Genomic DNA, 10,828 nt, shown 5'->3' with positions numbered 1-10,828 from the left:
GTAAGAACTATTTTTGTTATCTGTGTTGTCCCTCAAATAAATGACTCAGAGACCTATTAGATCTATTCAACAAGCTTTAAGCTCTATAACTGGCCAGACATTGATTTATTCTAACCAAATTCTGCTAGTCTGACTCCCTTAGAGCCACATGCCATTTTTTTTTTTTTTTTTTTTTTTTTTTTTGCCATTTCAGTCTTACTATGGTCTTTTGTTGTAACTCTGCCTCTAGGGCAAACTCCTGCGGGTGGTAAGTTCTTCCTCCTCTCCCCCTCTGTCCTCTACCTGAGACCCCATGACTGGGAACAGAAGTCCCTCCTACTCTCTCCACTGCCCAATCATTGGCTCATAAGCTTCTTTATTAGCAAGTCAGAGATAATCGGGGAGCATTGTTTACATAACACTGATACAGCAGACAGATGATGACAATGCTCACAACCAGACTGAAACCAGGTCCTGGAGCACAGAAATGAGCATCTGAATACACAGTGCACAAAACCATCCCCCAACATCTTCCCCTTTTGGTCCAATAAAAGGCTCTTTCCCTTACATTAATAAACTATATACAGTAAGAATAATTATGAAAACTATCATGTAAGAATTGCATTCACAATATCCAGTCCATTTGTATTTGGCAACTTAGGAAAAAGTATTCTATTATCTAGCCTATGTTGGGGAGTTCAGAGTTCTGTCCTTAAATCATTTTCTATCAAAGCTTGCCTTTATCAACCTAAAAAACATCTATTTTGACCTAAAACTATCTTTATATAAACATTTTCTTAAATCCTAAACAACTTACGCTTAATTGTGAGACTAAAACTATGCAATCTTCAAACCCATCTGAGACCTAAGAAAGAATAATTATTACTTGAGTATGCAGGAATTGCGGAGCAATCAACTTCCAAATTATAGAAATGACAGAGACAGAGCTGTTTGGACAGTCACCCAGTATTTCTCTGCACTGTTGCAGCATCATCTTTCACCTACTGGCCCACTCACTGTATGACAGACTTGTTTTGTGAAGCAGGAATTCTGAAGGACTACCTACCTTGTCTTGGCAAAGCTCGGTGGTCAACCTCCCTGCATGTCCCGCTTGTCCACAGCTTGAGCAGCATGCTCCAAGCCCAGATAAGGGGCATTTTTACCGGATGGCTAGCTTCACTATATTTGAAGCAAGCTCCACATGGAGGTTCATAGATGTTCATCATCTTTGGAGTAGAATGGGGGTGCTGCCAGGAGCTGACCTGTCTCTGTGTCAATGACCATATGGTAGGGGGAAAAGGTCCCCTTCTGTCACAGACCTAGGGGAAAGGAAAAGAGTGAAAGAGGGAGGGAGGGAAGAATGGGACGATAAAAGTGAGGGGATAACATTGACATGTAATCTGAATAAATTAATTAAAAAACAAAACAAAAAAGAATATATAAAATCTTTAAATGACATATTCTGTAGATATCTGAGACTTTTGAAGACCATCTATTTATAGTATATCTGAATAGGCAACTGTGGCTTGTTTTTAGTTATATACTATCTGATTAGCTTTGATTGACTAGTCACTTGCATTTATTAATTATCCTAAACAGTCTATAATAGTAGCTTTCAAAAGGACTTCATTACTTAGGTACCTTAAACATGAGTTTAAACACAAATGTATATATCATGTTGTAGCAAAATACAACCTAAATTTCTATCAATATACAACAATCCACACCAATGTAAATATTTGAGACTTGTTTGTTAGTCTAAAATAAATACAATAATCCACTTTTCTTTTTTTTAAGGAGATATAATGACTTATCCTTTTTGTTCTTATTTCCCTATACCCCACTTTTTTTCCTTTTGTTCATTTTCATCCCCTAACACTAGATAGGAGAGAAAGAATAGTAGAAGGGAGAAAGAGAAAGATATTCCTGTATCTAACCACTTTGCTTTGTTTCCTCTCTGATGAAAAACATAAATAACTTGCAATCAACTTCCCTAAACAACAACAAATATCCATAACCCACCAAACCACCAAAATCCACTCACCTCACCTCTCAGAAATTAGTCTGGCTCTTTCTTGAAATTGCTTCCTGCTGTCTGCGGGCAAAGGCATCTTTCGGGGGCCCTAAGGAAATTGGGATATTGGTCAAGTCCTAGGAGAGTAGCTGTTTCATTTGCTGTCCAGTGTCTGCGCAATAGGAAAGCTCAGGGCTTTCCTATTTAAGTCCTGCATGAAGCAGTCTGTGAGTCTGGGCCATATGAGCTAGCTGTTTTGAAGCTGCCCTGGGTGCAAGTTTTGAGGAAACAGCTATTGAAGCAGTCTGTGAGGATGAATCAAGCAGGGTCCTAGAATAAATATGTCTCAGCATCTCTGCATCCTTCTAAGCATCCTTGAGGATGGATCTTGTTAGGGCCGCTTGACATTCATTGGTGTCTGGTCCTTTTGTTCTGTAGACATATAAATTTTAAAATGTAATATACATTTTTCATTAATCCATTTATGGAGTTACAATGTACGCAGATGATTCTCTGTTCTTTGAGCAGACTAGAGGCATCTGTCTTTATAAGTTAGTTTGTACTATATAACCAAACTGTAATGTAGATTTTCACCCATGACATATAAAAGGATGACATGAGGACAGTGCAGCACTGAGTCTCCACTGATGATATCTGATTTTTATTAAACTTGATGGAATCCTTAGCTTTTCTTCTCCTGTTGTAAAAAGGACAAAACCTCTTCCCTGACATAACACATTTCCCACCTTCCGTTCTGACATTATCACATATATAGTCTGACTTATTTAGGAAATCCTTTCTAAAATCCAGTGCTTTTCAGATGTGTTATTTGTCTCACTGACATTTTTAAAAATTTAAATTAGATAGAACATTATTTAATCTGGCTCTGGGAGATCCTATATTCCCCTTCTGTCCTATGACTTTCTTTAACGTCCTGTTAGATTTGTCTGTAATTGCTTGTCCTATAGGATTGTAAGATATATCTGTAACATTTTCTATGCTATAATATCTAAGATATTGTTGTACTTTACTGGATATATATGTTGGATTATCATTAGTTTTAACCTGTAAAGGCATTTCCAAGACAGCCATCACCTTTAATAAACGTGCAATCTCAGAATCATTCTTTTCAAAATTCAAGGCAAAAACCTATTGGGATTCTGAATGTGAATCTATGGCATGGTACAGATATTAAAATTTTCAAACTCTGTAAAATAAAACACATATAGCTATTTATGGCATTGCTCTAAGGTGACCTCATTAAACAGAATCTGTACTTTTAAGTCAGCATTTAGACCTTATCTAATGATTTAACCTTGATAACATAAATACAACATCTAGTTTGACCATGTTGGGTTATAGTTGAAGGTTTTTTTCTAGTATCTCTATGGCTGTCATCTGTAATTTCCTTAGGCCTTTGTGAAGTCCTGTCATTTGGAACAACCTTCTTTCTTGTCACTGTAGGTTCCAGATTGGATTCCGCTGAAGATTTTTTTTTTAATTTTTGATTTAAAGAGTCCTCTAATCTCTGTTCTGCGGCCCCCATTTTAACATTTAATTTTTTAGTTATTTTCCTTTTTTGTGTCTGCTTTCTTTTGATCTCTCTTAAAAAGAATATGTAAAATTGTAATCACTACTGAATATATAACCACTTCTATGCTGACAGTCAAAACCAAAGTATATGGGATAGAAATGGCCTTTTCTATGTCTTTTTTTCCATTTTTTTTAATATGGAAAATATCCCACTCCTTTTCCACAATAAAACAGCTGCTGTTTATTTTTAGGTAACTGTCACAAACTGTTGTTATATAGTGGATTCATATTATGATGTAATCTTGAGAGAAGTTTTCTAAGGTAGGATTTAGAGTCTTCCACAAGTATCAGATGCTTTCTTGTTAGTTATTTTCCAGTTTCGCAATTCTAGATCCAAACTGTACAGCCTGTTTCGGCAGAAAGGCAGAGGCTATGAGACCAAATTCTATAGCCGCAAGGCATAAATTAGGCTTCTCACCAATTCCACAAGGCAAAGCCACGTCCAGCTTTTCCGAAACTGGCAAGGAATTTAGCAAAGACACAACATTCTTATCCAGGAATGAAATCTTGCTTCCTTTCTGTGATCACCAATAACTCGGTCATCACGACCAAGGTTTCTACAAGAAATGCGACCCAGTTCCATTTGCATTTGCATTTCCTCATTCCATCCTTGTAGACCAAGAGGCTGAAAGCAGACGCGAGGATGGGAGTAACTCGCCAGCTGCTCGCCTGCACCAATCCCAGGGAGAATCGCCTTTGCACTGCTCTTGTTAGATCTCACAGCATTGTGGGTCACCAACCAACCGATTCCACTGGAAGCAAACCAGACAGTGCAGGCAACGCTGTCATCCAGAACTGTAAAACGGCTGAACGCAGTGACATATTCAAGCTCTTCTTAGTTTTTATAGTTCTTCCAAGTTCGAGAAGGGTTGACAGACTGTGATTCCTTTAGCACTGCTTTTTCTGTGACTCAGTCTGGCACCTCAGCATTATCAGGATCCTGAGCCACAACAGTTCTTTGATAGGTACTCTACGGAAGGGAGGTTATGGGAGTTTTGCTGTTTTCTTTCTATTTTAGGAATAAGCGGCCTGGTCTTTTGTTTAGTCACAAAAGCCACGTTCAGAAGACCAACTGGCTCATCTGAAGGGATATGACGATCAGCAAGGGCTGCGATCCATCGAATCAGCGCCTCCAGAAAACAGGATCCCAATGTTTGCTTTCTTGCTACAAGTTTTCAAAACTCCCTTTGATGTCAGGTTTTCCTCCCTAGCTAAACATAAGACTCGTCCCTTGACTGCAGCATTGGGGACCTCAAAGATCTGCCGAACTACTTTTTATTGCATGCTCATCTGTAAGAAAGGCTTCAAGTGTTTGTCTTGTACCCGGAAGCTGGACCTGTTTCTATGGTGAGTTCCAATAGATCCTGAGGTGGCTCCTTATTTAAAGGAACAACGGGCTCTGACAGGTACAGTTTGGCTTCATTTGCTACTACTGGTGCAAATACTGCTGCAGTCAGATCATCAGCACAGTCTTCGGAAGCATTCTCCTTAGAAACGTATTTCCAAGGATATAATTTTAAAAATCACACATCTGGAAACAGCAGCAGAATTAAGATCGATTTGAAAATTCCACATGCTGAGACTTCTTGCCCATCATCTGCAGCTCCAGATATCTGGGGGCCAACATAAGATAGGCAGAAACTCTTGCCCACAGTACTAAAAATGCCAAAGCAAACTTCGCTGTCAAAAAAAAAAAAAAAAGTCCCTACCAAACCATAAGTAATGGCTAAAGGACTGATAATATGTAACAGACCAAGAACCGTGGACTTTGGGGAAAAGCCACAAAATATTAGACACATTGCTACAGGCAGAAAGGCAACTGAATATAACCGGAGAGTCGTTGTCTTCCCCTTCAACTTTTACGCCCTTTAAAAAACTTCTCCATTCCATAAGAACACATTGCCACTTTCGTCTTCCACAGGTTGGACAGTCTAAACACCCCTCAAATGAAGAACATGACCAGAAAATAAGCACTGATAGTTAACGTCAGAGTTTAGCAGCTGTTTGCTACTATAGGGAGGGGGGCATTATCTAAGATTATACAGTAAATCCTCTTTTAAGTCTTTACTGACATACTCAACAGAGAAGCCCAGGGAACAGCAAATGCCACACACGGTTATGTGAAGTCTGGGTGACTGCGTCTGAAACTTCGGTCGTCTCTGAGTTTTATACTGCATGGTGCTCTTTACTTGATTTCATCTAATGCATTTTTGCTTTCAGAAAACAATTTGTTCCATCTGCAAGAAAGAATACGTTGCTGTTCTGTTGCTGCCTGTGTGCTTCGCAATACTTCTCCAGGTTAGAAAGTTTATCCGCAATATTTTTTTTGTTCTTTAATCTTGCTCCTAAGGGTCTCAGTCTGTGCAGCCTATGTGTGGGTTGGCACCAGTGGTAGGAGCAGACCCCACACGTGGGCATCTCCACCCAAAGCCACATGCTAGAGGACTGTGCAGAAGACGAAATAGTGGCCCATAGGCCTGGCAAAAATATTTTCTTTTTTAGTCTAACTCTCTTTTTTATTCTTTAATTCTCTCCTTTTTATGGAGCTGTTCTTTTATTATTTAAACCTTTTTTTCCCCATGACTGTCTAGATCCAGTTTTCTTTCTTCAGCATCTGAGCGCCTTTTTAAGCATATTGTATCTTTTCAGAGGTTTCAGCATACCTGCAGTTACTCTGGCCACGTGAGCCAGGTCCAAGTCTTTGAGGGGCAGGCCACCTGCCGGAACCCACCAGACAGGAAGAGGGTGGTCAGGCCATGCTCTGAGCCATTTGCCAGCTTCTCTGCCCTCTCGGCTCAGTCCAGCCCTCTGCCTGACTCTGCTCTTAGACTGGCATGAGTTCCCGTGCTTTGCCAGGGCCTATGTGCCAAGCAGGGTCCGGTCGCTGTTGCCAGCTCGCGGCAAACCTCCCCAACCTGCCACACAGGCTTTTCCCAATTTTTCCACTGGCCCCAGCAAGTGGCCTGCTGGCTTCGCAAAGCAGCACTCGGATTGTGCGGGCATAGGGGCGCTGTCTAGCTCTCAACTCTGTAGCAGTTGTATGCAGGAGTAGGTGCTCTGTAAACTGGTGTGCTTCCTGCTGCCACTTGTCCCGCATCTTTTTTCTACACCGCAACTTGGGAAGCTTTCCTCCTGAGGGGCCTGCCTGAGGCTCTGATCTCTCTCTTACAGAGACCAGTTCCACTGATTTACGCGGGCTGAAGATTCAGGACTTAGTCTAATACCTGAGTCTTTTGTCTAGGCTTGGATTTCTGTCTAAGTTTGGGTTACATGCTCAACATGTGGGACGCCAACTGTTGAATTACAGTTCTAGTAGGAGCTTTTGTGCTCAACAAGCTTTAAGTTCTATAACTGGGCAGATATTCATCTATTCTAATCTCATTATGCTAGTCTGGCTAATTCCAGCCACGTGTCCTCTTACTAGCCATCTCGGTCTTGCCATGGCCCTCTGCTGTAATTCTCTGTCTCTAGTGTGAACTCCTGCTCGAGGCAACTTCCTCCTTCTCTTCTGTCTGGTCCCTCCCTGTGATGCCCTGACTAGGAACAGAAGTCCCATCTGCTCTCTCCTCTGCCCAGTCATTGGCTTATAAGCTGCTTTATTAACCAATTAGAGATAATTGGGGAGCAATGTTTGCCCAGCATTGATACAGAAAATCCTTCAGTGATGATGACAATGCCCACATCCAGACTTAGGACACCAGATCTTAGGACACAGACATCAGCATCTGAATACACAGTGCACAAAAATCCACCATGGAGACCAGAAAAGGGTGGTAGACCTTCAGAAGCTGGATTTACAGGATCTTGTGAGCAGCAGATGTGGGTTCTTGGAACTCTTGCCCTCTGGAAGAGCAGTAAGCCCTCTGAATTGCTGAGCCAATGCTCTAAGCCCTGGTAATATCCTTTTTCAAATTTTCTTCAGCTGGGATCAGCTTTGTCCATTTTCTGTGCTGCCAATGACATTTGATCACATGACTTAACTATTCAATGAAGGCAGTTATAAAAAAAAAAAGTACTATTTGGAGAGAAAGAGTTTACCAGTTCCACATTTTCTAGTGTTTTCACTATGTTGTATTCTTTTGTATTACATAGAATTTTTTTTTATTTTTTTGGTTTATTCTTTTGCTTGTTTCTTCCAGAAGTCCCATGCTCTTCTGTTTGCAGAGACTGTTCAATGTGTCTAGTAGACAAAACATTGTTGTGGTTTGCTTTTTGTTTGTTAGTTTGTTTGGTTAGCCCCTTTCCCTTTCTTTTTTGCTTTTAGAAAATAGAAACAATTTATCAACCCAGGCATAGTATTATTCAACATAAATCTTAGAGTGAGTTAGTTAAGTCATTAAATGTGTCTTTGTAATCACATTGAAAGTACAGATTAGTTGTGGAGAAATTGGCCTCTTGGCACCATGCCAAATTCTTGCATCTAATAATACACTGTATTGTTTTTCTATGCTTTTAAAAAAATGGTCTTTCAATAGAATTTTAAGTTTTTGATTGTAAAAGCCATTTTGATTCTCTGTAAGAATGATTTCTACAAAATTTATGCCTTGTTACTTTATTTTATTTTTAAATTAATTTATTCAGATGACATCTCAATTGTTATCCCCTTGCTTCTCTCCTCCCGTTCCTCCCTCCCTCTTTCACCCTATTCCAGTACCCTATTTCTGTGATGAAGGGGACTTCCTCCCCCACCATATGGTCACAGCCCATCAAGTTTGATCTTGGTAGCCTGCCTATTCTTTCTCTGAGTGCCACCAGGCCTCCTCACCAAGGGGAAATGGTCAAATATGGGGCACCAGAGTTCATGTCAGAGCCAGTCCCTGCTCTCCACACAAGTGTGGAGAATGTGCTGTCCATTGGCTATGTCTGAGTAGGGGTTCAATGTTTACCGCATGTATTGTCCTAGGTTGGTGCAGTAGTTTGAGTAGGCCCTGTTACTTTTTAAGTTATGTATTTTTCTTATTGTCTAGAAATTGGGTGGTGATTTTCAATGATATGAAAATAAGCCACTTGGTTAACTGCTTAATAGGGATGCTCAATACACATTCCTGACAAATTAGGTCAGAATTAAGGCCATACTGTCAAGTTCGTATGCATCTGTGGCTGCTATAGCCCTTTGAGATAGTGTACATTTTAACAGTTTCTATTATCTTCCTTGTACCTTATAAACATTTCACTTTGAGGTCTTTCTTCCCTTATATTAAATTTGCATTAGTGTTTTTTTAATTTCCTATGCTTCTGATATGTTTTTAATATTTCATTTGTGTTTTCTGTTTCTTGTTTTGGTACCGTCTTATTGCAAATGAAGCACTGTAGCTTTTAAAATAAATATACAAATTTGAGTCTTGCCATTATTTTTCTTCATTTGTTTTTAATTTACTTATTTTTAAATTCCACACTTATGGCTGTTACCACATTTTTTACTTTCATGTGTGTGTATAACTCCCTGCGTTTTCCATGACCTTCAGGGAATCCCAGTTATTGTTCATTGCTACAATGAAGGTGGTGACATATTTTTGAAGCCGCTCTTTCCAGCACAGGGTGAAGAAGAGACTATTACTTAACTACAAGATTTGACTTGCTCATTTCAGGTGATCATTTTCTCATTAGTTGGAAGCTTTTTATTACCCCTCTCAAATGCTTTAAATATATTCTCAAGAATAGCTTAAATAACTTGGTACCAATGATCACCATCGTCTCCGTCCTCTGAAGAGCTGTTTAAGGAATTTCTGTATAGGAGAACTACTTTTGGTATTTGGAATTTACAAGCCTTCTGGGAATTGAATTCCTTTTTAATATTCATCATTGCTGAGGCTTCTATTGTCAACCCACTCGTTGAGGACATATATTGCAAATGGCAGACTCCTGTGATTGTTAATGCTCACCTAACAAACTCCTAGTCCTTCTCTGCCTGGAATGTTCTGGTAGCTTCAACATATAGGCAGTTGCTATGGGCCTGAAAGTAACTTGATTTAGGTCTTACCCGATAAGTATCAGACAATATTCATGATGGAAAACAATGCTACCTTGGTCAGTCTGTTTTTCAAGTTACTTCTTGATTAATTTTACTTTTCCTTTTACTGAAAATGGGTTTTCTCATATAATATAGCCTAAATACAGTTTCCCTTTACTTTTCCCAGTTCCTGTCTACCTTTCTCCCAATACAGATGCAAAACAAACAGAAAGAGAGAGTCCAAGAGTAGGCACAAGAATTAGAAACCTACTTGTTCACACTCAGGAATCCCATAAAAACACTAAAGTGTATATGTATATGTATGCAGAGGTCTTGGAGCATTCCTATGTATGCCCTGTGAATTCTGTCTGAGTTTCTGTGGCTTAATATGAGATTTCATCATTTTGATTTAGAGAGACATTTTCTTGGTGTTCTTTATCCCATCTGGCTCTTACACTAGCTCTACATCCTCTCTCTCATAGTTCCCTTAGCACTGATAAAAGGGATTTGATGGAGACATCTTATTTAGGCCTGAGTGTCCCTAGGTCTCTGAGTCTCTATATAATGGCTGGCTGTGGGTCTCTGTGTTTGCCCTCACATGCTCCAAGAGGAAGCTTCTCTGATGATGACTAAGCAAGCCACTGATCTATGAGTACAGCAGAATATCAAGAACAGTCAATTTATCATTACCCTTTTTTAAGACTAGTTTTTTGTTTTGTTTTGTTTTGTTTTACTCTAGGCCCCTGGACTATCTAGTCCCAGGTTCTTGACACCTAAGCAGTGTCAGGTATGGGTTCCATCTCATAGATTGGACCCTAAGTCAAATCAGATATTGGCTGGTTAATCCCACAAAGTTTCTGCACAAACTATGTTGCACTAGCACATCTTGCATGAAGGACACTATTGTTGATCACATGGTTTGTGGTCGGGTTGGTGTTTAATTTTGTCCTTTGGTAACGAAAAGAGTATCTTCTTTTACCAAAGAGCCTAGGCTGTAGGGATGAAGGCTCCATGAAAGCAGCAGTTTAGCTTCTTCATGTTCGATGGTTTATATAGGTGTTGTCTTCAGCAATAGGGCCTTGCTGTCAAGTTGTGGAGAGAAACAGTTTGGGTCATTTGGGAATTTCTATGGGCCCACTGGCCAACAGCTCAATTAGATGAAACCAGTTCTGTTGTTGGGACACACACACACTCACACTCTCTCTCTCTCTCCTATCATTTGGTAATTTTATTTAGGTTGTTTTTATATACATATACATATATATGGAAGCTTCTACTATATTAGGTTTCCA

At 39.7% G+C, this 10,828-nt stretch overlaps 1 pseudogene across 1 annotated transcript; it reads right to left on the bottom strand.

Moving 5' to 3' along the window:
* Positions 1-3,854: 3,854 nt before the first annotated feature.
* On the bottom strand, positions 3,855-5,763 carry LOC311593823 (asparagine synthetase domain-containing protein 1-like; annotated as a pseudogene). The gene is made up of 2 exons: positions 4,910-5,763; positions 3,855-4,793 (listed from the first exon to the last, which is right to left on the bottom strand). The product of its transcript is annotated as an asparagine synthetase domain-containing protein 1-like (transcript).
* Between the last annotated feature and the right edge of the window lie 5,065 nt (positions 5,764-10,828).

Source organism: Acomys minous (assembly GCF_964271855.1).
Source record: "Acomys minous genome assembly, chromosome: 3".
Classification (NCBI taxonomy): Eukaryota; Metazoa; Chordata; class Mammalia; order Rodentia; family Muridae; genus Acomys; species Acomys minous.
Note: the sequence above shows the minus strand (reverse complement) of the source record. Positions and strands in the feature narration are given on the sequence as shown.